General features: G+C 43.1%; 1 protein-coding gene across 2 annotated transcripts in view; it reads left to right on the plus strand.

Annotated features, from left to right (window-relative positions):
• Nucleotides 1-17,063: 17,063 nt before the first annotated feature.
• Nucleotides 17,064-25,973, plus strand: part of LOC138662311 (uncharacterized) — a 167,396-nt gene continuing 158,486 nt past the window's right edge. For both annotated transcript variants that reach the window (XM_069747779.1, XM_069747782.1), the window contains exon 1: nt 17,064-17,188. The gene's annotated coding sequence lies outside the window, so the exon portion shown is untranslated. The remainder of the gene's footprint in view (nt 17,189-25,973) is intronic.

Consider the following 25,973-nt stretch of genomic DNA (forward strand, 5'->3'; position numbering starts at 1 on the left):
TTATGTAGGAACTGTGTGGCACTGTTTATCAGGCACTGTATGGTGCTGTTATGTAGGAACTGTGTGGCACTGTTTATCAGGCACTGTATAGCGCTGTTATGTAGGAACTGTGTGACACTGTTTATCAGGCAGTGTATGGTGCTCTTATGTAGGAACTGTGTGGCACTGTTTATCAGGCACTGTATGGTGCTGTTATGTAGGAACTGTGTGGCACTGTTTATCAGGCACTGTATGGCACTGTTATGTAGGAACTGTGTGGCACTGTTTATCAGGCACTGTATAGCGCTGTTATGTAGGAATTGTGTGGCACTGTTTATCAGGCACTGTATGGCACTGTTATGTAGGAACTGTGTGGCACTGTTTATCAGGCACTGTATGGTGCTCTTATGTAGGAACTGTGTGGCACTGTTTATCAGGCACTGTATAGCGCTGTTATGTAGGAACTGTGTGACACTGTTTATCAGGCAGTGTATGGTGCTCTTATGTAGGAACTGTGTGGCACTGTTTATCAGGCACTGTATGGTGCTGTTATGTAGGAACTGTGTGGCACTGTTTATCAGGCACTGTATGGCACTGTTATGTAGGAACTGTGTGGCACTGTTTATCAGGCACTGTATAGCGCTGTTATGTAGGAACTGTGTGGCACTGTTTATCAGGCACTGTATGATGCTGTTATGTAGGAACTGTGTGGCACTGTTTATCAGGCACTGTATGGTGCTCTTATGTAGGAACTGTGTGGCACTGTTTATCAGGCACTGTATGGTGCTGTTATGTAGGAACTGTGTGGCACTGTTTATCAGGCACTGTATGGCACTGTTATGTAGGAACTGTGTGGCACTGTTTATCAGGCACTGTATGGTGCTCTTATGTAGGAACTGTGTGGCACTGTTTATCAGGCACTGTATGGTGCTGTTATGTAGGAACTGTGTGGCACTGTTTATCAGGCACTGTATGGCACTGTTATGTAGGAACTGTGTGGCACTGTTTATCAGGCACTGTATAGCGCTGTTATGTAGGAACTGTGTGGCACTGTTTATCAGGCACTGTATGATGCTGTTATGTAGGAACTGTGTGGCACTGTTTATCAGGCAGTGTATGGTGCTCTTATGTAGGAACTGTGTGGCACTGTTTATCAGGCACTGTATGGTGCTGTTATGTAGGAACTGTGTGGCACTGTTTATCAGGCACTGTATGGCACTGTTATGTAGGAACTGTGTGGCACTGTTTATCAGGCACTGTATGATGCTGTTATGTAGGAACTGTGTGGCACTGTTTATCAGGCACTGTATGATGCTGTTATGTAGGAACTGTGTGGCACTGTTTATCAGGCACTGTATGGTGCTCTTATGTAGGAACTGTGTGGCACTGTTTATCAGGCACTGTATAGCGCTGTTATGTAGGAACTGTGTGGCACTGTTTATCAGGCACTGTATGATGCTGTTATGTAGGAACTGTGTGGCACTGTTTATCAGGCACTGTATAGCGCTGTTATATAGGAACTGTGTGGCACTGTCAATCAGGCACTGTATGGTGCTCTTATGTAGGAACTGTGTGGCACTGTTTATCAGGCACTGTATAGCGCTGTTATGTAGGAACTGTGTGGCACTGTTTATCAGGCACTGTATGGTGCTCTTATGTAGGAACTGTGTGGCACTGTTTATCAGGCACTGTATAGCGCTGTTATGTAGGAACTGTGTGGCACTGTTTATCAGGCACTGTATAGCTCTGTTATGTAGGAACTGTGTGGCACTGTTTATCAGGCACTGTATATCGCTGTTATATAGGAACTGTGTGGCACTGTTTATCAGGCACTGTATAGCGCGCGCTGTTATATAGGAACTGTGTGGCACTGTTTATCAGGCACTGTATGGTGCTCTTATGTAGGAACTGTGTGGCACTGTTTATCAGGCACTGTATAGCGCTGTTATATAGGAACTGTGTGACACTGTTTATCGGGTACTGTATAGCGCTGTTATGTAGGAACTGTGTGGCACTGTTTATCAGGCACTGTATAGCGCTGTTATATAGGAACCGTATGACACTGTTTATCAGGCACTGTATGATGCTGTTATATAGGAACTGTGTGACACTGTTTATCAGGCACTGTATGGTGCTCTTATGTAGGAACTGTGTGGCACTGTTTATCAGGCACTGTATAGCGCTGTTATATAGGAACCGTATGACACTGTTTATCAGGCACTGTATGATGCTGTTATATAGGAACTGTGTGACACTGTTTATCAGGCACTGTATAGCGCTGTTATATAGGAACTGTGTGGCACTGTTTATCAGGCACTGTATAGCACTGTTATATAGGAACTGTGTGGCACTGTTTATCAGGCACTGTATAGCGCTGTTATATAGGAACCGTATGACACTGTTTATCAGGCACTGTATGATGCTGTAATGTAGGAACTGTGTGGCACTGTTTATCAGGCACTGTATAGCGCTGTTATATAGGAACTGTGTGGCACTGTTTATCAGGCACTGTATAGCGCTGTTATATAGGAACCGTATGACACTGTTTATCAGGCACTGTATGATACTGTTATGTAGGAACTGTGTGGCACTGTTTATCAGGCACTGTATAGCGCTGTTATATAGGAACTGTGTGGCACAGTTTATCAGGCACTGTATGGTGCTCTTATGTAGGAACTGTGTGGCACTGTTTATCAGGCACTGTATGGTGCTCTTATGTAGGAACTGTGTGGCACTGTTTATCAGGCACTGTATAGCGCTGTTATATAGGAACTGTGTGACACTGTTTATCGGGTACTGTATAGCGCTGTTATGTAGGAACTGTGTGGCACTGTTTATCAGGCACTGTATAGCGCTGTTATGTAGGAACTGTGTGACACTGTTTATCAGGCACTGTATGGTGCTCTTATGTAGGAACTGTGTGACACTGTTTATCAGGCACTGTATGGTGCTCTTATGTAGGAACTGTGTGGCACTGTTTATCAGGCACTGTATGGTGCTCTTATGTAGGAACTGTGTGGCACTGTTTATCAGGCACTGTATAGCGCTGTTATATAGGACCTGTGTGACACTGTTTATCGGGCACTGTATGGTGCTGTTATGTAGGAACTGTGTGGCACTGTTTATCAGGCACTGTATGGTGCTGTTATGTAGGAACTGTGTGTCACTGTTTATCAGGCACTGTGTAGCGCTGTTATGTAGGAACTGTGTGGCACTGTTTATCAGGCACTGTATGGTGCTGTTATGTAGGAACTGTGTGGCACTGTTTATCAGGCACTGTATAGTGCTGTTATGTAGGAACTGTGTGGCACTGTTTATCAGGCACTGTATGGTGCTGTTATGTAGGAACTGTGTGGCACTGTTTATCAGGCACTGTATGGCGCTGTTATATAGGAACTGTGTGGCACTGTTTATCAGGCACTGTATAGCGCTGTTATGTAGGAACTGTGTGGCACTGTTTATCAGGCACTGTATGGTGCTCTTATGTAGGAACTGTGTGGCACTGTTTATCAGGCACTGTATAGCGCTGTTATATAGGAACTGTGTGACACTGTTTATCGGGTACTGTATAGCGCTGTTATGTAGGAACTGTGTGGCACTGTTTATCAGGCACTGTATAGCGCTGTTATATAGGAACCGTATGACACTGTTTATCAGGCACTGTATGATGCTGTTATATAGGAACTGTGTGACACTGTTTATCAGGCACTGTATGGTGCTCTTATGTAGGAACTGTGTGGCACTGTTTATCAGGCACTGTATAGCGCTGTTATATAGGAACCGTATGACACTGTTTATCAGGCACTGTATGATGCTGTTATATAGGAACTGTGTGACACTGTTTATCAGGCACTGTATAGCGCTGTTATATAGGAACTGTGTGGCACTGTTTATCAGGCACTGTATAGCACTGTTATATAGGAACTGTGTGGCACTGTTTATCAGGCACTGTATAGCGCTGTTATATAGGAACCGTATGACACTGTTTATCAGGCACTGTATGATGCTGTAATGTAGGAACTGTGTGGCACTGTTTATCAGGCACTGTATAGCGCTGTTATATAGGAACTGTGTGGCACTGTTTATCAGGCACTGTATAGCGCTGTTATATAGGAACCGTATGACACTGTTTATCAGGCACTGTATGATACTGTTATGTAGGAACTGTGTGGCACTGTTTATCAGGCACTGTATAGCGCTGTTATATAGGAACTGTGTGGCACAGTTTATCAGGCACTGTATGGTGCTCTTATGTAGGAACTGTGTGGCACTGTTTATCAGGCACTGTATGGTGCTCTTATGTAGGAACTGTGTGGCACTGTTTATCAGGCACTGTATAGCGCTGTTATATAGGAACTGTGTGACACTGTTTATCGGGTACTGTATAGCGCTGTTATGTAGGAACTGTGTGGCACTGTTTATCAGGCACTGTATAGCGCTGTTATGTAGGAACTGTGTGACACTGTTTATCAGGCACTGTATGGTGCTCTTATGTAGGAACTGTGTGACACTGTTTATCAGGCACTGTATGGTGCTCTTATGTAGGAACTGTGTGGCACTGTTTATCAGGCACTGTATGGTGCTCTTATGTAGGAACTGTGTGGCACTGTTTATCAGGCACTGTATAGCGCTGTTATATAGGACCTGTGTGACACTGTTTATCGGGCACTGTATGGTGCTGTTATGTAGGAACTGTGTGGCACTGTTTATCAGGCACTGTATGGTGCTGTTATGTAGGAACTGTGTGTCACTGTTTATCAGGCACTGTGTAGCGCTGTTATGTAGGAACTGTGTGGCACTGTTTATCAGGCACTGTATGGTGCTGTTATGTAGGAACTGTGTGGCACTGTTTATCAGGCACTGTATAGTGCTGTTATGTAGGAACTGTGTGGCACTGTTTATCAGGCACTGTATGGTGCTGTTATGTAGGAACTGTGTGGCACTGTTTATCAGGCACTGTATGGCGCTGTTATATAGGAACTGTGTGGCACTGTTTATCAGGCACTGTATAGCGCTGTTATGTAGGAACTGTGTGGCACTGTTTATCAGGCACTGTATGGTGCTCTTATGTAGGAACTGTGTGGCACTGTTTATCAGGCACTGTATAGCGCTGTTATATAGGAACTGTGTGACACTGTTTATCGGGTACTGTATAGCGCTGTTATGTAGGAACTGTGTGGCACTGTTAATCAGGCACTGTATGGTGCTCTTATGTAGGAACTGTGTGGCACTGTTTATCAGGCACTGTATAGCGCTGTTATGTAGGAACTGTGTGGCACTGTTTATCAGGTACTGTGTGGTGTTCTTATGTAGGAACTGTGTGGCACTGTTTATCAGGCACTGTATAGCGCTGTTATGTAGGAACTGTGTGGCACTGTTTATCAGGCACTGTATAGCGCTGTTATGTAGGAACTGTGTGACACTGTTTATCAGGCACTGTATGGTGCTCTTATGTAGGAACTGTGTGACACTGTTTATCAGGCACTGTATGGTGCTCTTATGTAGGAACTGTGTGGCACTGTTTATCAGGCACTGTATGGTGCTCTTATGTAGGAACTGTGTGGCACTGTTTATCAGGCACTGTATAGCGCTGTTATATAGGAACTGTGTGACACTGTTTATCGGGCACTGTATGGTGCTGTTATGTAGGAACTGTGTGGCACTGTTTATCAGGCACTGTATGGTGCTGTTATGTAGGAACTGTGTGTCACTGTTTATCAGGCACTGTGTAGCGCTGTTATGTAGGAACTGTGTGGCACTGTTTATCAGGCACTGTATGGTGCTGTTATGTAGGAACTGTGTGGCACTGTTTATCTTGCACTGTATAGTGCTGTTATGTAGGAACTGTGTGGCACTGTTTATCAGGCACTGTATGGTGCTGTTATGTAGGAACTGTGTGGCACTGTTTATCAGGCACTGTATGGCACTGTTATGTAGGAACTGTGTGGCACTGTTTATCAGGCACTGTATAGCGCTGTTATATAGGAACTGTGTGGCACTGTTTATCAGGCACTGTATAGCGCTGTTATGTAGGAACTGTGTGGCACTGTTTATCAGGCACTGTATGGCACTGTTATGTAGGAACTGTGTGGCACTGTTTATCAGGCACTGTATAGCGCTGTTATGTAGGAACTGTGTGGCACTGTATAGCGCTGTTATATAGGAACTGTGTGGCACTGTTTATCAGGCACTGTATAGCGCTGTTATGTAGGAACTGTGTGGCACTGTTTATCAGGCACTGTATAGCGCTGTTATATAGGAACTGTGTGGCACTGTTTATCAGGCACTGTATAGCGCTGTTATGTAGGAACTGTGTGGCACTGTTTATCAGGCACTGTATGGCACTGTTCTGTAGGAACTGTGTGGCACTGTTTATCAGGCACTGTATAGCGCTGTTATGTAGGAACTGTGTGGCACTGTTTATCAGGCACTGTATGATGCTGTTATGTAGGAACTGTGTGGCACTGTTTATCAGGCACTGTATGGTGCTCTTATGTAGGAACTGTGTGGCACTGTTTATCAGGCACTGTATAGCGCTGTTATATAGGAACTGTGTGACACTATCGGGCACTGTATAGCGCTGTTATGTAGGAACTGTGTGGCACTGTTTATCAGGCACTGTATGATGCTGTTATGTAGGAACTGTGTGGCACTGTTTATCAGGCACTGTATGGTGGTCTTATGTAGGAACTGTGTGGCACTGTTTATCAGGCACTGTATAGCGCTGTTATATAGGAACTGTGTGACACTATTTATCGGGCACTGTATAGCGCTGTTATGTAGGAACTGTGTGGCACTGTTTATCAGGCACTGTATGATGCTGTTATGTAGGAACTGTGTGGCACTGTTTATCAGGCACTGAAATGGTGCTCTTATGTAGGAACTGTGTGGCAATGTTTATCAGGCACTGTATAGCGCTGTTATGTAGGAACTGTGTGGCACTGTTTATCAGGCACTGTATGATGCTGTTATGTAGGAACTGTGTGGCACTGTTTATCAGGCACTGTATAGCGCTGTTATATAGGAACTGTGTGGCACTGTCAATCAGGCACTGTATGGTGCTCTTATGTAGGAACTGTGTGGCACTGTTTATCAGGCACTGTATAGCGCTGTTATGTAGGAACTGTGTGGCACTGTTTATCAGGCACTGTATAGCGCTGTTATGTAGGAATTGTGTGACACTGTTTATCAGGCACTGTATGGTGCTCTTATGTAGGAACTGTGTGGCACTGTTTATCAGGCACTGTATATCGCTGTTATATAGGAACTGTGTGGCACTGTTTATCAGGCACTGTATGGTGCTCTTTTGTAGGAACTGTGTGGCACTGTTTATCAGGCACTGTATAGCACTGTTATATAGGAACCGTATGACACTGTTTATCAGGCACTGTATGATGCTGTTATATAGGAACTGTGTGACACTGTTTATCAGGCACTGTATAGCGCTGTTATATAGGAACTGTGTGGCACTGTTTATCAGGCACTGTATAGCGCTGTTATATAGGAACTGTGTGGCACTGTTTATCAGGCACTGTATAGCGCTGTTATATAGGAACCGTATGACACTGTTTATCAGGCACTGTATGATGCTGTTATGTAGGAACTGTGTGGCACTGTTTATCAGGCACTGTATAGCGCTGTTATATAGGAACTGTGTGGCACTGTTTATCAGGCACTGTATGGTGCTGTTATATAGGAACTGTGTGGCATTGTTTCTCAGGCACTGTATATCGCTGTTATATAGGAACTGTGTGGCACTGTTTATCAGGCACTGTATGGTGCTCTTATGTAGGAACTGTGTGGCACTGTTTATCGGGCACTGTATGGTGCTCTTATGTAGGAACTGTGTGGCACTGTTTATCGGGCACTGTATGGTGCTCTTATGTAGGAACTGTGTGGCACTGTTTATCGGGCACTGTATGGTGCTGTTATGTAGGAACTGTGTGGCACTGTTTATCGGGCACTGTATAGTGCTGTGATGTAGGAACTGTGTGGCACTGTTTATCAGGCACTGTATAGCGCTGTTATATAGGAACAGTATGACACTGTTTATCAAGTACTGTATGATGCTGTTATGTAGGAACTGTGTGGCACTGTTTATCGGGCACTGTATGGTGCTGTTATGTAGGAACTCTGTGGCACTGTTTATCAAGTACTGTATGGTGCTGTTATGTAGGAACAGTGTGGTACTGTTTATCAGGCACTGTATAGCACTGTTATATAGGAACTGTGTGGCACTGTTTATCAGACACTGTATAGCGCTGTTATGTAGGAACTGTGTGGCACTGTTTATCAGGCACTGTATAGCGCTGTTATACAGGAATTGTGTAGCACTGTTTATCAGGCACTGTATAGCGCTGTTATATAGGAACCGCATGACACTGTTTGTCAAGTACTGTATGATGCTGTTATGTAGGAACTGTGTGGCACTGTTTATCGGGCACTGTATGGTGCTGTTATGTAGGAACTGTGTGGCACTGTTTATCAGGCACTGTATGGTGCTCTTATGTAGGAACTGTGTGGCACTGTTTATGGGGCACTGTATAGCGCTGTTATGTAGGAACCGTATAACACTGTTTATCAAGTACTGTATGATGCTGTTATGTAGGAACTGTGTGGCACTGTTTATCAGGCACTGTATGGTGCTGTTATATAGGAACTGTGTGGCATTGTTTATCAGGCACTATATATCGCTGTTATATAGGAACTGTGTGGCACTGTTTATCAGGCACTGTATGGTGCTCTTATGTAGGAACTGTGTGGCACTGTTTATCGGGCACTGTATAGCGCTGTTATGTAGGAACTGTGTGGCACTGTTTATCAGGCACTGTATGGTGCTCTTATGTAGGAACTGTGTGGCACTGTTTATCGGGCACTGTATGGTGCTCTTATGTAGGAACTGTGTGGCACTGTTTATCGGGCACTGTACTGTGCTGTTATGTAGGAACTGTGTGGCACTGTTTATCGGGCACTGTATAGTGCTGTGATGTAGGAACTGTGTGGCACTGTTTATCAGGCACTGTATAGCGCTGTTATATAGGAACAGTATGACACTGATTATCAAGTACTGCATGGTGCTGTTATGTAGGAACTGTGTGGCACTGTTTATCAAGTACTGTATGATGCTGTTATGTAGGAACTGTGTGGCACTGTTTATCAAGTACTGCATGGTGCTGTTATGTAGGAACTGTGTGGCACTGTTTATCAAGTACTGTATGATGCTGTTATGTAGGAACTGTGTGGCACTGTTTATCAGGCACTGTATAGCGCTGTTATATAGGAACAGTATGACACTGTTTATCAAGTACTGCATGGTGCTGTTATGTAGGAACTGTGTGGCACTGTTTATCAAGTACTGTATGGTGCTGTTATGTAGAAACTGTGTGGCACTGTTTATCAGGCACTGTATGGCACTGTTATGTAGGAACTGTGTGGCACTGTTTATCAGGCACTGTATAGCACTGTTATATAGGAACTGTGTGGCACTGTTTATCAGGCACTGTATAGCGCTGTTATATAGCAACTGTGTGGCACTGTTTATCAGGCACTGTATGGTGCTCTTATGTAGGAACTGTGTGGCACTGTTTATCGGGCACTGTATAGCGCTGTTATGTAGGAACCGTATAACACTGTTTATCAAGTACTGTATGATGCTGTTATGTAGGAACTGTGTGGCACTGTTTATCAGGCACTGTATAGCGCTGTTATGTAGGAACTGTGTGGCATTGTTTATTGGGCACTGTATAGCGCTGTTATACAGGAACTGTGTGGCACTTTTTATCAGGCACTGTATAGCGCTGTTATGTAGGAACTGTGTCGCACTGTTTATCAGGCACTGTATGGTGCTGTTATGTAGAAACCGTGTGGCACTGTTTATCAGGCACTGTATGGTGCTGTTATATAGGAACTGTGTGGCATTGTTTATCAGGCACTATATATCGCTGTTATATAGGAACTGTGTGGCACTGTTTATCAGGCACTGTATGGTGCTCTTATGTAGGAACTGTGTGGCACTGTTTATCGGGCACTGTATAGCGCTGTTATGTAGGAACTGTGTGGCACTGTTTATCAGGCACTGTATGGTGCTCTTATGTAGGAACTGTGTGGCACTGTTTATCGGGCACTGTATAGTGCTGTGATGTAGGAACTGTGTGGCACTGTTTATCAAGTACTGTATGATGCTGTTATGTAGGAACTGTGTGGCACTGTTTATCGGGCACTGTATAGCGCTATTATATAGGAACAGTATGACACTGTTTATCAAGTACTGTATGATCCTGTTATGTAGGAACTGTGTGGCACTGTTTATCAGGCACTGTATAGCGCTGTTATATAGGAACAGTATGACACTGTTTATCAAGTACTGTATGGTGCTGTTATGTAGGAACTGTGTGGCACTGTTTATCAAGTACTGTATGGTGCTGTTATGTAGGAACTGTGTGGCACTGTTTATCAGGCACTGTATAGCACTGTTATATAGGAACTGTGTGACACTGTTTATCAGGCACTGTATAGCGCTGTTATATAGGAATCGCATGACACTGTTTGTCAAGTACTGTATGATGCTGTTATGTAGGAACTGTGTGGCACTGTTTATCAAGTACTGTATGGCACTGTTATGTAGGAACTGTGTGGCACTGTTTATCAGGCACTGTATAGCACTGTTATATAGGAACTGTGTGACACTGTTTATCAGGCACTGTATAGCACTGTTATATAGGAACTGTGTGACACTGTTTATCAGGCACTGTATAGCGCTGTTATATAGGAATCGCATGACACTGTTTGTCAAGTACTGTATGGTGCTGTTATATAGCAACTGTGTGGCACTGTTTATCAGGCACTGTATGGTGCTCTTATGTAGGAACTGTGTGGCACTGTTTATCGGGCACTGTATAGCGCTGTTATGTAGGAACTGTGTGGCATTGTTTATTGGGCACTGTATAGCGCTGTTATACAGGAACTGTGTGGCACTGTTTATCAGGCACTGTATAGCGCTGTTATGTAGAAACTGTGTGGCACTGTTTATCAGGCACTGTATGGTGCTGTTATGTAGAAACTGTGTGGCACTGTTTATCAGGCACTGTATGGTGCTGTTATGTAGGAACTGTGTGGCACTGTTTATCGGGCACTGTATAGCGCTGTTATACAGGAACTGTGTGGCACTGATTATTAGGCACTGTATAGCACTGTTATGTAGGAACTGTGTGGCACTGTTTATCGGGCACTGTATAGCGCTGTTATACAGGAAGTGTGTGGCACTGTTTATCAGGCACTGTATAGCGCTGTTATATAGGAACCGTAAGACACTGTTTGTCAAGTACTGTATGATGCTGTTATGTAGGAACTGTGTGGCACTGTTTATCAGGCACTGTATAGCGCTGTTATACAGGAACTGTGTGTCACTGTTTATCAGGCACTGTATAGCGATGTTATGTAGGAACTGTGTGGCACTGTATCGCGCTGTTATGTAGGAACTGTGTGGCACTATTTATCGGGCACTGTATGGTGCTCTTATGTAGGAACTGTGTGGCACTGTTTATCAGGCACTGTATAGCGCTGTTAGATAGGAACCATAAGACACTGTTTATCAAGTACTGTATGATTCTGTTATGTTGGAACTGTGTGGCACTGTTTATCAGGCACTGTATAGCGCTGTTATACAGGAACTGTGTGTCACTGTTTATCAGCCACTGTATAGCGATGTTATGTAGGAACTGTGTGGCAGTGTATAGCGCTGTTATGTAGGAACTGTGTGGCACTGTTTATCGGGCACTGTATAGCGCTGTTATATAGGAACCGTAAGACACTGTTTATCAAGTACTGTATGATTCTGTTATGTAGGAACTGTGTGGCACTGTTTATCAGGCACTGTATAACGCTGTTATACAGGAAGTGTGTGGCACTGTTTATCAGGCACTGTATCGCGCTGTTATACAGGAACTGTGTGTCACTGTTTATCAGGCACTGTATAGCGCTGTTATGTAGGAACTGTGTGGCACTGTTTATCGGGCACTGTATGGTGCTCTTATGTAGGAACTGTGTGGCACTGTTTATCAGGCACTGTATAGCGCTGTTATATAGGAACCGTAAGACACTGTTTATCAAGTACTGTATGATTCTGTTATGTAGGAACTGTGTGGCACTGTTTATCAGGCACTGTATAACGCTGTTATACAGGAAGTGTGTGGCACTGTTTATCAGGCACTGTATCGCGCTGTTATACAGGAACTGTGTGTCACTGTTTATCAGGCACTGTATAGCGCTGTTATGTAGGAACTGTGTGGCACTGTTTATCGGGCACTGTATGGTGCTGTTATTTAGGAACTGTGTGGCACTGTTTATCAGGCACTGTATAGCGCTGTTATATAGCAACTGTGTGGCACTGTTTATCAGGCACTGTATGGTGCTCTAATGTAGGAACTGTGTGGCACTGTTTATCGGACACTGTATAGCGCTGTTATGTAGGAACTGTGTGGCATTGTTTATTGGGCACTGTATAGCACTAAACAACCAATATCTAACACTGGTATATATAAACCTCACAAACAGTATATAATAAACTTCATTCTCCATACAGCAAGGAGAAAAACCGAGGCATACAACAATTTTTTTTTTAAAAAGTCCATACAATTTTTATTTAGAAAAATTCTCATAACAAAATATGATAAGCCAAGGAATATATAAATACAGAAAAAACTCCATAAAAACAAACGTCAGCAACGGACCAAACAGATGGCATAAGCAATATGTGACTCAGGTCAGAGTAAGGCACTGGAATGGAGTATGCAAAAAAGTATATATATGTACAAAACCGCAGAAAAAAGTGCAAAGTGCTAAAGATCAGCAGTCTAAATAGAACCGCTGCTCACTTTTGAAGCGCAATAGTACACAAAGCTATATTGAATAATATTTGCAGATCGCCTACCTAAAAAACCTATTCAGTAGCTCAAATGCCATAACGCTTGAATGAACTTACATGCTGTTAGGAATGCACCTATAAGGTCCGTGCTGCCACCCCGACAGCGCCGTTTCGCCTACCAGGCTTCTTCCATATGGGGGCAAGATTTTAGGTAGGCTACCCTAAGGGGTAGGACATTTAATAATTTCTGAGCAAATTAGTGTGAATTTATACAGGAACTGTGTAGCACTGTTTATCAGGCAATGTATAGCGCTGTTAAGTAGGAACTGTGTGGCACTGTTTATCAGGCACTGTATGGTGCTGTTATGTAGGAACTTTGTGGCACTGTTTATCGGGCACTGTATAGCGCTGTTATACAGGAACTGTGTGGCACTGATTATTAGGCACTGTATGGTGCTGTTATGTAGGAACTGTGTGGCACAGTTTATCGGGCACTGTATAGCGATGTTGTAAAGGAACTGTGTGGCACTGTTTATCGGGCACTGTATAGCGTTGTTATACAGGAACTGTGTGTCACTGTTTATCAGGCACTGTATAGTGCTGTTATGTAGGAACTGTGTGGCACAGTTTATCGGGCACTGTATAGCGATGTTGTAAAGGAACTGTGTGGCACTGTTTATCGGGCACTGTATAGCGCTGTTATGTAGGAACTGTGTGGCATTGTTTATTGGGCACTGTATAGCGCTGTTATACAGGAACTGTGTGGCACTGTTTATCAGGCACTGTATAGCGCTGTTATGTAGAAACTGTGTGGCACTGTTTATCAGGCACTGTATGGTGCTGTTATGTAGGAACTGTGTGGCACTGTTTATCAGGCACTGTATGGTGCTGTTATGTAGGAACTGTGTGGCACTGTTTATCGGGCACTGTATAGCGCTGTTATACAGGAACTGTGTGGCACTGATTATTAGGCACTGTATAGCACTGTTATGTAGGAACTGTGTGGCACTGTTTATCGGGCACTGTATAGCGCTGTTATACAGGAAGTGTGTGGCACTGTTTATCAGGCACTGTATAGCGCTGTTATATAGGAACCGTAAGACACTGTTTGTCAAGTACTGTATGATGCTGTTATGTAGGAACTGTGTGGCACTGTTTATCAGGCACTGTATAGCGCTGTTATACAGGAACTGTGTGTCACTGTTTATCAGGCACTGTATAGCGATGTTATGTAGGAACTGTGTGGCACTGTATCGCGCTGTTATGTAGGAACTGTGTGGCACTATTTATCGGGCACTGTATGGTGCTCTTATGTAGGAACTGTGTGGCACTGTTTATCAGGCACTGTATAGCGCTGTTAGATAGGAACCATAAGACACTGTTTATCAAGTACTGTATGATTCTGTTATGTTGGAACTGTGTGGCACTGTTTATCAGGCACTGTATAGCGCTGTTATACAGGAACTGTGTGTCACTGTTTATCAGCCACTGTATAGCGATGTTATGTAGGAACTGTGTGGCAGTGTATAGCGCTGTTATGTAGGAACTGTGTGGCACTGTTTATCGGGCACTGTATGGTGCTCTTATGTAGGAACTGTGTGGCACTGTTTATCAGGCACTGTATAGCGCTGTTATATAGGAACCGTAAGACACTGTTTATCAAGTACTGTATGATTCTGTTATGTAGGAACTGTGTGGCACTGTTTATCAGGCACTGTATAACGCTGTTATACAGGAAGTGTGTGGCACTGTTTATCAGGCACTGTATCGCGCTGTTATACAGGAACTGTGTGTCACTGTTTATCAGGCACTGTATAGCGCTGTTATGTAGGAACTGTGTGGCACTGTTTATCGGGCACTGTATGGTGCTGTTATTTAGGAACTGTGTGGCACTGTTTATCAGGCACTGTATAGCGCTGTTATATAGCAACTGTGTGGCACTGTTTATCAGGCACTGTATGGTGCTCTAATGTAGGAACTGTGTGGCACTGTTTATCGGACACTGTATAGCGCTGTTATGTAGGAACTGTGTGGCATTGTTTATTGGGCACTGTATAGCACTAAACAACCAATATCTAACACTGGTATATATAAACCTCACAAACAGTATATAATAAACTTCATTCTCCATACAGCAAGGAGAAAAACCGAGGCATACAACAATTTTTTTTTTAAAAAGTCCATACAATTTTTATTTAGAAAAATTCTCATAACAAAATATGATAAGCCAAGGAATATATAAATACAGAAAAAACTCCATAAAAACAAACGTCAGCAACGGACCAAACAGATGGCATAAGCAATATGTGACTCAGGTCAGAGTAAGGCACTGGAATGGAGTATGCAAAAAAGTATATATATGTACAAAACCGCAGAAAAAAGTGCAAAGTGCTAAAGATCAGCAGTCTAAATAGAACCGCTGCTCACTTTTGAAGCGCAATAGTACACAAAGCTATATTGAATAATATTTGCAGATCGCCTACCTAAAAAACCTATTCAGTAGCTCAAATGCCATAACGCTTGAATGAACTTACATGCTGTTAGGAATGCACCTATAAGGTCCGTGCTGCCACCCCGACAGCGCCGTTTCGCCTACCAGGCTTCTTCCATATGGGGGCAAGATTTTAGGTAGGCTACCCTAAGGGGTAGGACATTTAATAATTTCTGAGCAAATTAGTGTGAATTTATACAGGAACTGTGTAGCACTGTTTATCAGGCAATGTATAGCGCTGTTAAGTAGGAACTGTGTGGCACTGTTTATCAGGCACTGTATGGTGCTGTTATGTAGGAACTTTGTGGCACTGTTTATCGGGCACTGTATAGCGCTGTTATACAGGAACTGTGTGGCACTGATTATTAGGCACTGTATGGTGCTGTTATGTAGGAACTGTGTGGCACAGTTTATCGGGCACTGTATAGCGATGTTGTAAAGGAACTGTGTGGCACTGTTTATCGGGCACTGTATAGCGTTGTTATACAGGAACTGTGTGTCACTGTTTATCAGGCACTGTATAGTGCTGTTATGTAGGAACTGTGTGGCACAGTTTATCGGGCACTGTATAGCGATGTTGTAAAGGAACTGTGTGGCACTGTTTATCGGGCACTGTATAGCGCTGTTATACAGGAACTGTGTGTCACTGTTTATCGGGCACTGTATAGTGCTGTTATGTAGGAACTGTGTGGCACAGTTTATCGGGCACTGTATAGCGCTGTTATGTAGGAACTGTGTGGCATTGTTTATCGGGCACTGTATGGTGCTGTTATGTAGGAACGTTGTGGCACTGCTTAGTTGGGCACGGTATGGTGCTATCATATATGAGTTATGTGGTGTGGCACTTTTATTTGGGCAATGTATGGTGCTGATAGATAGGATAGGAACTGTGTGGCATTATTATTTGGGCTTTACATAAAGGCTATATGGGAACTGTGTAACACTGAGGCTATGTTCACACTTTGCGGATTTTGCTGCGGATCCGCAGTTTCCCATGAGTTTACAGTACAATGTAAACCTATGGGAAACAAAAAACGCTGTGCACATGCTGCGGAAAAAAACGCGCGGAAACGCTGTGGATTACATTCCGCAGCATGTCACTTCTTTTCTGCGGATTTTCACCTGCTCCAATAGGAAACTGCAAATGAAAATCCGCAGAAGAAACCGCAGTAAAAACCACGATAAATCTGCAGTAAAAACCGCGACGGGTTTTCACTGCGGATTTTGGAATTCTGCTGCGGAACAATCCGCAGTGGAATCCGCAAAGTGTGAACATAGCCTTAAATTTGGGCACTATTTGATGGGATTGCATGTTTCTATTGTATTGGATCTGTGCCACATTTTGTTGAGCACTGAATAGCAGCATTAAGGCACCCTGTAATGCTATTATATAGAACCTATGACAAATGAAAGCAATGTATATTGGTTTTTAAGCTGCACTGTGTGGTGCTATTATATAGAAACTATATTAGAATAATATCTCTGAGTGATATATTGTATATTTAAAATTAGTCAGTGCAGACCCAATTAGAATAAAAAAAGCAGAAGTGTTCGGGGTTATCTGCATTCTCTTATAGGCTGTGTATTATGGACTCGTAGTGCAGAAGATGTAGCAGAGTTGAGGCGGACTCTCACATCTTGTCACTCACACTCAGAACTGCAGACAGACGTGTGTACACAGAGGGCGGGTTACATCGTAGGCGTGATAAACCCGGCATCACATATAAAGGAGCCTAAGGCCGGTGACTACACACCTGCATTGGTAAATACGTGAATGGTGACACTGGTAAATATAGATTTACTGACTGATAGAAGAACAGAAGAGAGTGAGCAGTGGTGACAGCATCTACACACAGGTAAGGGCCACCTGTAACCCTGCTTATAAGACAACTTTAGCTTTAAGGTCCGGTGTAGTCTCCTGTAAATCCGTATAATTAAGGCTGGGCTACATGACGACTTTGGCCACAACACGGCTTGCATGCCACATCGAAGCACAATACAGGTAAATATGAGCACATTGTGACTTTTGGGGTAATGCGACAAGTTAGCCACATAAAATCCAACTATGTCTAAGGCTTTATTGACACATCAGTAATTTTGATCAGTATTTTATCAGCATTTGTATATCAAAACCAGAAGTGTCTCCAAAACACAGAACAAGTGTCAATTTTTCAATTAGAGTTTTCTCTGTGAGTTCCACTCCTGGCTTTGGCATAGAAACACAGATGAAAAAAAATACTGATGTGTGAATTAGACCTTACTGTTGTGACTTGCAATTCACAGTTACGGTACACTAGTGGTTTGCATCGACACTGTGATGTAGCAGGAGAACTTAGCGATATTTCGCCACTGCCAAAATCACTGTGTAGCCCCAACCTAAAAGCTTCAAATACTCCTCAGTTCTTCACCATTTCCATGATCACTGCTTGTGATCTGTGGATGAGAATATTCTTTTATATTATTGTGTAACTGAGGGGTCAGGATAGAGTCGAGCAAATTTTTCAAAATTTGGTTCCGATTACAGTCGTCGTCAAATATTGGTTTTGCAATATTTGCCAAACGTCATTGGCATCAATGGGAGTGGAAATTACCGAATATGTTTGGAAGCGATCATCAAACAAATTCGGCACAAATAGGGTAGCAATATGGCACGAATATGACACATTCAAATTCTGCGACCAAATCCAAACATATGCGTTCAACTTTAGTCAGTACACAAGGAAGATTACAATGTCACAAATTACAGCTCTGTGAGCAGGAGTAAGGTGTCACATATACTGTATTCTGAATTAAATATACCGGCTACATTTCATCTGCTCTGATGCATTGCAACAATCAAAACAGAAATGAGAATTACACAATTGTAACAATTCCTCAGCAGCGCTAGAGAGTTCTTTACAGGACTTGGCTGTAGATAATGCTTGCATTATAGAAACAAAGAGCAAATAAGACCGCAAAAAAACAGCGAGCAAGGGCAGTAAAATTGGATCAGATTGGATGAAGTCTCCAGTCTACAGTAAGCGGGTGAGATATTGCAATTAAATATTACTTTTGGGGGTCTCTGGTTTCTTCTGCGTAACATTCTCCACCACAATGCAGCGACATATGGCGGTAGCTGTTACAGGGTGACTATGCGTATTGTGGGTAATTACAAATAGCATCACAGGGGCCTCTAAATATACTGCAATCTGTGGTAGAGCCTATTGGAACCATAATAGCGGTTATATCTCTTGTTACCCAGTTTCCCAGAAACAGGTATAATTTCAAAAACTTGATAGAAGAGGGCACCTCACAGACTTGCACTATTTTCTTTTTTGAAGGTGAAACACCCTTTAAATATACAATTCATATCCATCCAGCGTATCTGACCGCTCCCGGAAGCTTCTATATGGCTGGCGTTGATTGACATCGCGGTTGTCTGCCATTGCTGGCGGTGGCTGTACAGCGATGCACCTGCTGGGAATGTGCACTCAGTCGCTGCAGGGTCGATCATGTGTATCGTCTTCTATTTATTCTACAGACCGCAGAAAATCTCATGAGTCAGTTGAGGCATAACACAAAGGAAGAATCGGAGGAATCCATTTTTAGAAGACTTTAGAAAAAAAAAAAACTGCATTACACTGGTGGTCAGCATGTGATTCTGTTCATGAGGATGATAAGAATGTGACCACAGTGCAATATGACTATAAGCTCATGGTCAATAAGTGTTGTATCATTGCCCTCTACTCAAAATCTAAAACATCAGGTATCATTATACTCACCCCGATATCTCATTTTCTAATTCTTACGCTCATCTGGATCAAGGAAGCTGAGATATGCATGTTGTTTGTAGGGTAGTCACATTGACCTAAAGGGGCATCAGCAGCCTAGCATAGCATGCCAACCAAGCCATCAATAAGGACAGCCTGTGCAACAGAGTACCCCTACCATCTTCCATACCAACCTTTTCTAACATATCCCTTTCCAATCCTTTACTAACCTGTTCCTGCCTCCTTCAGATCACTTATTTTGTCCCAATTTCACCCTAAAAAAAGCCCCTGCCAGCTTCAGTTTCTTCACAGTACCATTACTACCTTCTACCCCCATCTAAAAGTACCTCTTACTATCCCACTCATCATCAAAGGACCCCTGTAAACCTCTTTCCCCCACCGTCCATAGACTCCCAATTGGCCTAGACACCCTGCCAATTTTGTCATCCCGACTGCAGCCCACTGATAGTATAAGGAGGCCCTGGGACCCAGGATTTTTGGCTGCAAAGGGCCCAGAAATTGCTAATGGTGTGCAAGGTGATAATGACAGCTTGCAGGCTCATGGCTTTGACTTGGCCATACTCTGGCAATATATTGACGTTTCCTTGTAGTGTTGGCAGTGGACACGACAGCAGCAGGATGAAAGATCGGAGGTCTCATTAACGTGGTTGCTGTGCTGCTGCTGCTGTGGCTTGTTCAGCTGATCTCTGTTCTTCCTGTTGACAGCAGCTGGAGGGCGGCCACAAAATTACCGTTTCTAGATTTTATGCTTTCGAATTCGATCTGAACTAATTATAGAAAATGTTCTCTCCATAAAGAGCAGCTCAAACCTTTCAAAATCTGAGATGTTTGATTCAACCTCCCCACAATCTGTCTGGAAAAGCAGTGAAACCTCTCCAACATCACTGCATGATTAGTAGAATTTACCAACCATTAGTCTGGAAAGGCCAGGTGACAACCTCCATGGGACCTATAATGATGGCCCTATTGGTTGACACCAATCTGTCCCAAATGTACAGGATTTCAGGACTAAAATACATTTAGGCCTCCACATTCAGACTACTCAGGGGTGGTAAATTGAGCAATTTCTCAGGTCCATCCTCTACTAGGGGGGCTCAAAGGAGTACCCTAAGAATGCAGCATGGAAACTTTCAGTGCCATGGACCACCACATCATTCTTAGCTTCTTCCCCATTTAGTCATTTTAGGATGGTATTATTCAGGCACTGAATGGCTCCTTCCTTTAGGAAGTATTATGCTGGCAGTGTTATTTGGACACCGAATGGTTATTATTTAGGTTGCATACAGCAGTAGTCTTTGAGCACTAAATAGAATTGTGTCAGCATTGTAGAGCATTGTGTGGCAGTATTATTTGGACACTCAATGGTAATTTTATTTAAGCATTGATTGGTTATATCATGTGAGGAGTATGTGACAATGTTATATGGAAGTACATAGCAAGAGCACTAAATAATAGCATTGTAGACACTGTGTAAAAGTATGCAAATTGCCTCTTCAGAGAAAAAGAGAACTTTAACTCTATAGCGCCACCTATTGGAAGTAGCGATCCTACAAGTCACAATCAACCCTTTAACGAGTCGTGCAATATGCTAGGTTCACATTGCGTTAAGTGCAGTCCGCTGACGGCATCCGTTACATAGCGGCACTAACGCTATGTAACGGATGCGTTAGCGCACCCATTGACTGCCATTATGAAGCGCATCGCTAACGCATGTCATAATCGGCATGCGTTAGTGATGTGCCGCCATTCTGTGACGGACCTTCGGACGCAGTCTGCAGCGTTTTTGGGTCCGTCACCGCTAGCACAGATAGAGCATCTGTGCTAGCGCGATCGCATAAACGCGATCTTTTTCGGCACTTGCGTTAACACAGTCCGTTAGCGTATGCGCTGAACGGACTGCACTTAACGCAATGTGAACCTAGCCTTATTGTTGCTCTTATCCATTCTCGCATGGTATATTGCAATTCTCTACTAATCGGTCTCCCTTTTACTAAACATTCTCGTCTCCAATCTATCATAAATGCAGAAGCCAGGATCATATTTCTCTCCAACTGCAACACTGATGTCTCCACCCTGTAGCAGTCATTGCACTGGTTGCCCATATGCTACAGAAGCCAATATAAACTTATCACCCTCAAAACGGGCCAGCGTTAGGGGCAGGCAGACTAGGCATTTGTCTCGGGCCCCAGATACTCCAGGGGCCCCAGCCAGTGGCATGCCACTAATAGGGGCACACTACGTGGACGCTATGGGGTACGCGAGTCAGGAGGGCCTGGTGCCAGTGTCAGCGCCGCCCTCCCGCATTCAACTGTATCGGCATCATAGATGCCGATACAGTTGAAAGCAATGATGGAGAGAGTGTCAGATGATGCTCCCTCCCCCATCATTCCCCCTCTGCCTCTGACGCAGTGGGAGCGTCACTTAATCGCGGACCACGCTGTGTTGGACAATGGAGCTGTTGAGATGCACTGCAGACATCGGAGCAGTGAGGGAACGGGACAATGTAAGTATTGTATATATATCTGTGAGTATGAGGTGGTCAGAATTCTGCATGACTGTGGAGCTGCATTATGCTATATGGGGAGGATGCATTATACTCTAAGGGAGATTTCACTATGCTCTCTAAGGGGGCTGCATTATACTCTATGGAGTGGCTCCATTATACTCTACTAGGGGGCTGCATTTTACTTTATGAGAGGGCTACATTATACTCTATGGGATGGCTGCATTATACTCTATGGGGGGGCTTCATTATATTCTATGGGGTGGCTGCATTATAGTCTATGGGGTGGCTGCGTAATACTCTGAGGGGGCTCCATTATACTCTATGGGGTGGCTGCCTTATACTGTGGGGAATGCATTATACTATATGAAGGACTATGGGGTGCATTATACTATTGTAAGTGCGTTGTACTATATGGAGGACTATGGGGTGCAGTATAATAATAATAATTTGATTTCTATAGCAACAACATATTCCGCAGCACTATACATTTCAGAGGGGACTTGTACAGACAATAAAAGACATTACAGCATAAAAATAATCGCATAAATCAATAGATACCAAGAGGAGCTAACAATCTATGAGAGGACTATGGGTTGCATTATACTATATTGCATTATACTATATTATTATTATTACTATTATATTATATATTATTACTATTAAATTATCGCATTATACTATATTATACTGTATTGAGGACTATGGGGAGTACATTATACTATAGGGACGATATGGGCTGTGCATTATAATAAGTGGAGATCCATGGGGAGTGCATTATATTGTATGGAGGACTATGGTGTGTGCATTATACTATATGGAGGACTATGGGTAGTGTATTATACTACATGGAGGACTACGGGGAGTGTATTATACTATGTTGAGGACTATGGGGAGTGTATTATACTATATTGAGGACTATGGGGAGTGCATTATACCATATGGAGGGATATGGAAAGTGCATTATTATATATGGAATGCTATGGGGCACATTACACTATGTGGAGGACTGTGGGGCACATTATACTATATGAAGAACTATGGGGTGTGCATTATACAATATGGAGAACTATAGGGTGTATTATACTAAACAAGCAAAATGCTGCCTATTCATTGGATTGGATTGTTTATGCCAGAACAAAACTCATTGCTCTCAGCAGCACATCGCCCAGTGAAAACTGCAGATATGCTGCTGATAACATAATACTGTATGTGGACAGATTGATCTATTAGTGATTGTTTTATCCCCATCATTGTTCCTCAGCCGGTGTAAAGAGATCCAGAAACCAGCATCGAATTACTTCAATATTGTCGATTACGCTTGTTTAGCAGCCTGAACTCAGCGCATGTAAATACAACCAAAATGTTTCTATGTGATGGTGCAATATGTCAGCATTTCGGGCCCCACTTTAACCCCTTCATGACCTTGGGATTTTCCATTTTTCCGTGTTCGTTTTTCGCTCCCCTCCTTCCCAGAGCCATAACTTTTTAATTTTTCCGTCAATATGGCCATGTGAGGGCCTATTTTTTGCGAAACAAGTTGTACTTTTGAACGACATCATTGGTTTTAGCATGTCATGTACTAGAAAACGGGAAAAAAATTCCAAGTGCGGTGAAATTGCAAAAAAAGTGCAGTCCCACACTTTTTTTTGTTTGGCTTTTTTGCTAGGTTCACTAAATGCTAAAACTGACCTGCCATTATGATTCTCCAGGTCATTACGAGTTCATAGACAACTAACATGACTAGGTTATTTTTTATCTAAGTGGTGAAAAAAAATTCCAAACTTTGCTAAAAAAAAAGAAAAATTGCGCCATTTTCGGATAGCGTCTCCATTTTTCATGATCTGGGGTCGGTTTAGGGCTTATTTTTTGCGTGCTGAGCTGGTGTTTTTAATGATACCATTTTGGTGCAGATACGTTCTTTTGATCGCCCGTTATTGCATTTTAATGCAATGTCGCCGTGACCAAAAAAACGTATTCCTGGTGGTTCAAATTTTGTTCTCGCTACGCTGTTTAGCGATCAGGTTAATGCTTTTTTTATTGATAGATCGAGCGATTCTGAACGCGGCGATACCAAATATGTGTAGGTTTGATTTTTTTATTAATTGATTTATTTTGAATGGGGCGAAAGGGGGGTGATTTAAACTTTTATATTTTTTTTATTTTTTCACATTTTTTTTTTACTTTTTTTTTTTTTTTTACTTTTGCCATGCTTCAATAGCCTCCATAGGAGGCTAGAAGCTGGCGCAACTCGATCGCCTCTGCTACATAGCAGCGATCATCAGATCGCTGCTATGCAGCAGAAATGCAGGTGTGCTATGAGCGCCGACCACAGGGTGGCGCTCACAGCTACCAGGGATCAGTAACCATAGAGGTCTCAAGGACCTCTATGGTTACTATACAGAAGCATCACGGACCCCCGTCATGTGACGGGGGTCAGCGAAGCGCTCATTTCCGGCCGCCCGGCAGGAAGCGCTGGTTAAATGCCGCTGTCAGCATTTGACAGCGGCATTTAACTAGTTAATAGCGGCGGGTGAATCGCGATTTCACTTGCCGCTATTGCGGGCACAAGTCAGCTGTTCAAAACAGCTGACATGTCCCAGCTTTGATGCGGGCTCACCGCCGGAGCCCGCATCAAAGCGGGGGTTCTTACTTCAGACAGGATAGTACGTCCGAGGTCAGAAAGGGGTTAAAATTTTGCCCAGGGCCCCACTTTGTCTAAAACCAGCCTTGCCCTCATCCACAAAGCTCTCCACAGTTCTGCACCACCCTACATCTACGAACTCATCTCTGTCTACCAACCTACCCGTGCCTTCCATGCCACTAATGACCTAAAAGTATCATCATCCTCTATAATCAGAACCTTCCACTCCCGTCTCCTGGACTACTCTCACGCTGCACCAATCTCCTGGAATGCACTACCCCAGACAATCCAGTTAATTCCCAGTATCCACAGTTTCAAGAGTGCCGTAAAAATACATTTCTGTATACTCCCCTCACTAATCTAATCAATTAACCCCTGTTCTCCCTTCCACATACTCAGTAGTACTTTGTACCTGTACTTGTACAGATACTGGCTGGTGACTGGTTCATGTAGCTTATTTAAATTACCCTATTTTTTATACAGTAGGCTGCACATTATACGACAAGCACTTTATTTTTACATTTTGTGTCCCCCGTATTTCTTCATAGATTGTAAACTTGCGATCATGGCCCTCACTCCTCTTGGTATGCGTTGAACTATGTCTTAGGCCGGCTTCACACTTGCGAGTTTTACGGACGTAAGAGCGCAGAAACTACGTCCGTAAAACTCGCAAAAAATACGGCACAATTATTCTCTATGCCTCCGCTCCTATCTGCCGTATTTTACTGATCAGTATTATACGGCTTTCTACGGCCGTACAAAATCGCAGCATGCTGCGTTTGTCACCGTACTGCGCAAGAAATACGCCAATGAAAGTCTATGGAAGCGTGAAAAATACGGATTACACACGGACAAGCAGTGTGACTTGCGAGAAATACGCAGCGCTGTTAGAGAGAAAAGCCGGCAATTCAGTGCGGTGTACAGTAAAATCACACTGACAGCTTACAGTAGAATAGGTAGAATAAATGTGTACACATAGAATAGGTATATATATATATATATATATATATATATGTCAGTGAGACACATATATGTATATATATTAATATTTTTTCCAGCGCTATACAGCTTGAAAGCCGGTAATTCAATTACCGGCTTTTTCCTTCTCCTTCCTAAAACCCGACATGATTTGAGACATGGTTTACATACAGTAAACCATGTCTTCTCTCCATTTTTTTTGCAGATTCCACACTACTAATGTCAGTAGAGTGTATCTGCAAAATTTGGCCGTTCTAGCTCTTAAAATAAAGGGTTAAATGGTGGAAAAAATTGGCGTGGGCTCCCACGCAATTTTCTCCGCCAGAGTAGTAAAGCCAGTGACTGAGGGCAGATATTAATAGCCTGGAGAGGGTCCACGGTTATTGGCCCCCCCCCTGGCTAAAAATATCTGCCCCCAGCCACCCCAGAAAAGGCACATCTGTAAGATGCGCCTATTCTGGCACTTGGCCACTCTCTTCCCATTCCCGTGTAGCGGTGGGATATGGGGTAATGAAGGGTTAATGCCACCTTGCTATTGTAAGGTAACATTAAGCCTAATTAATAATGGAGAGGCGTCAATTATGACACCTATCCATTATTAATCCAATTGTAGTAAAGTGTTAAATAAAACACAAACACATTATTTAAAATTATTTTAATGAAATAAAAACAATGGTTGTTTGAGTATTTTATTCTACGCCCAATCCAGTCACTGAAGACCCTCGTTCTGTGAAAGAAATAACATA

This window comes from Ranitomeya imitator, chromosome 2, assembly GCF_032444005.1.
Source record: "Ranitomeya imitator isolate aRanImi1 chromosome 2, aRanImi1.pri, whole genome shotgun sequence".
In the NCBI taxonomy this organism is placed as follows: domain Eukaryota; kingdom Metazoa; phylum Chordata; class Amphibia; order Anura; family Dendrobatidae; genus Ranitomeya; species Ranitomeya imitator.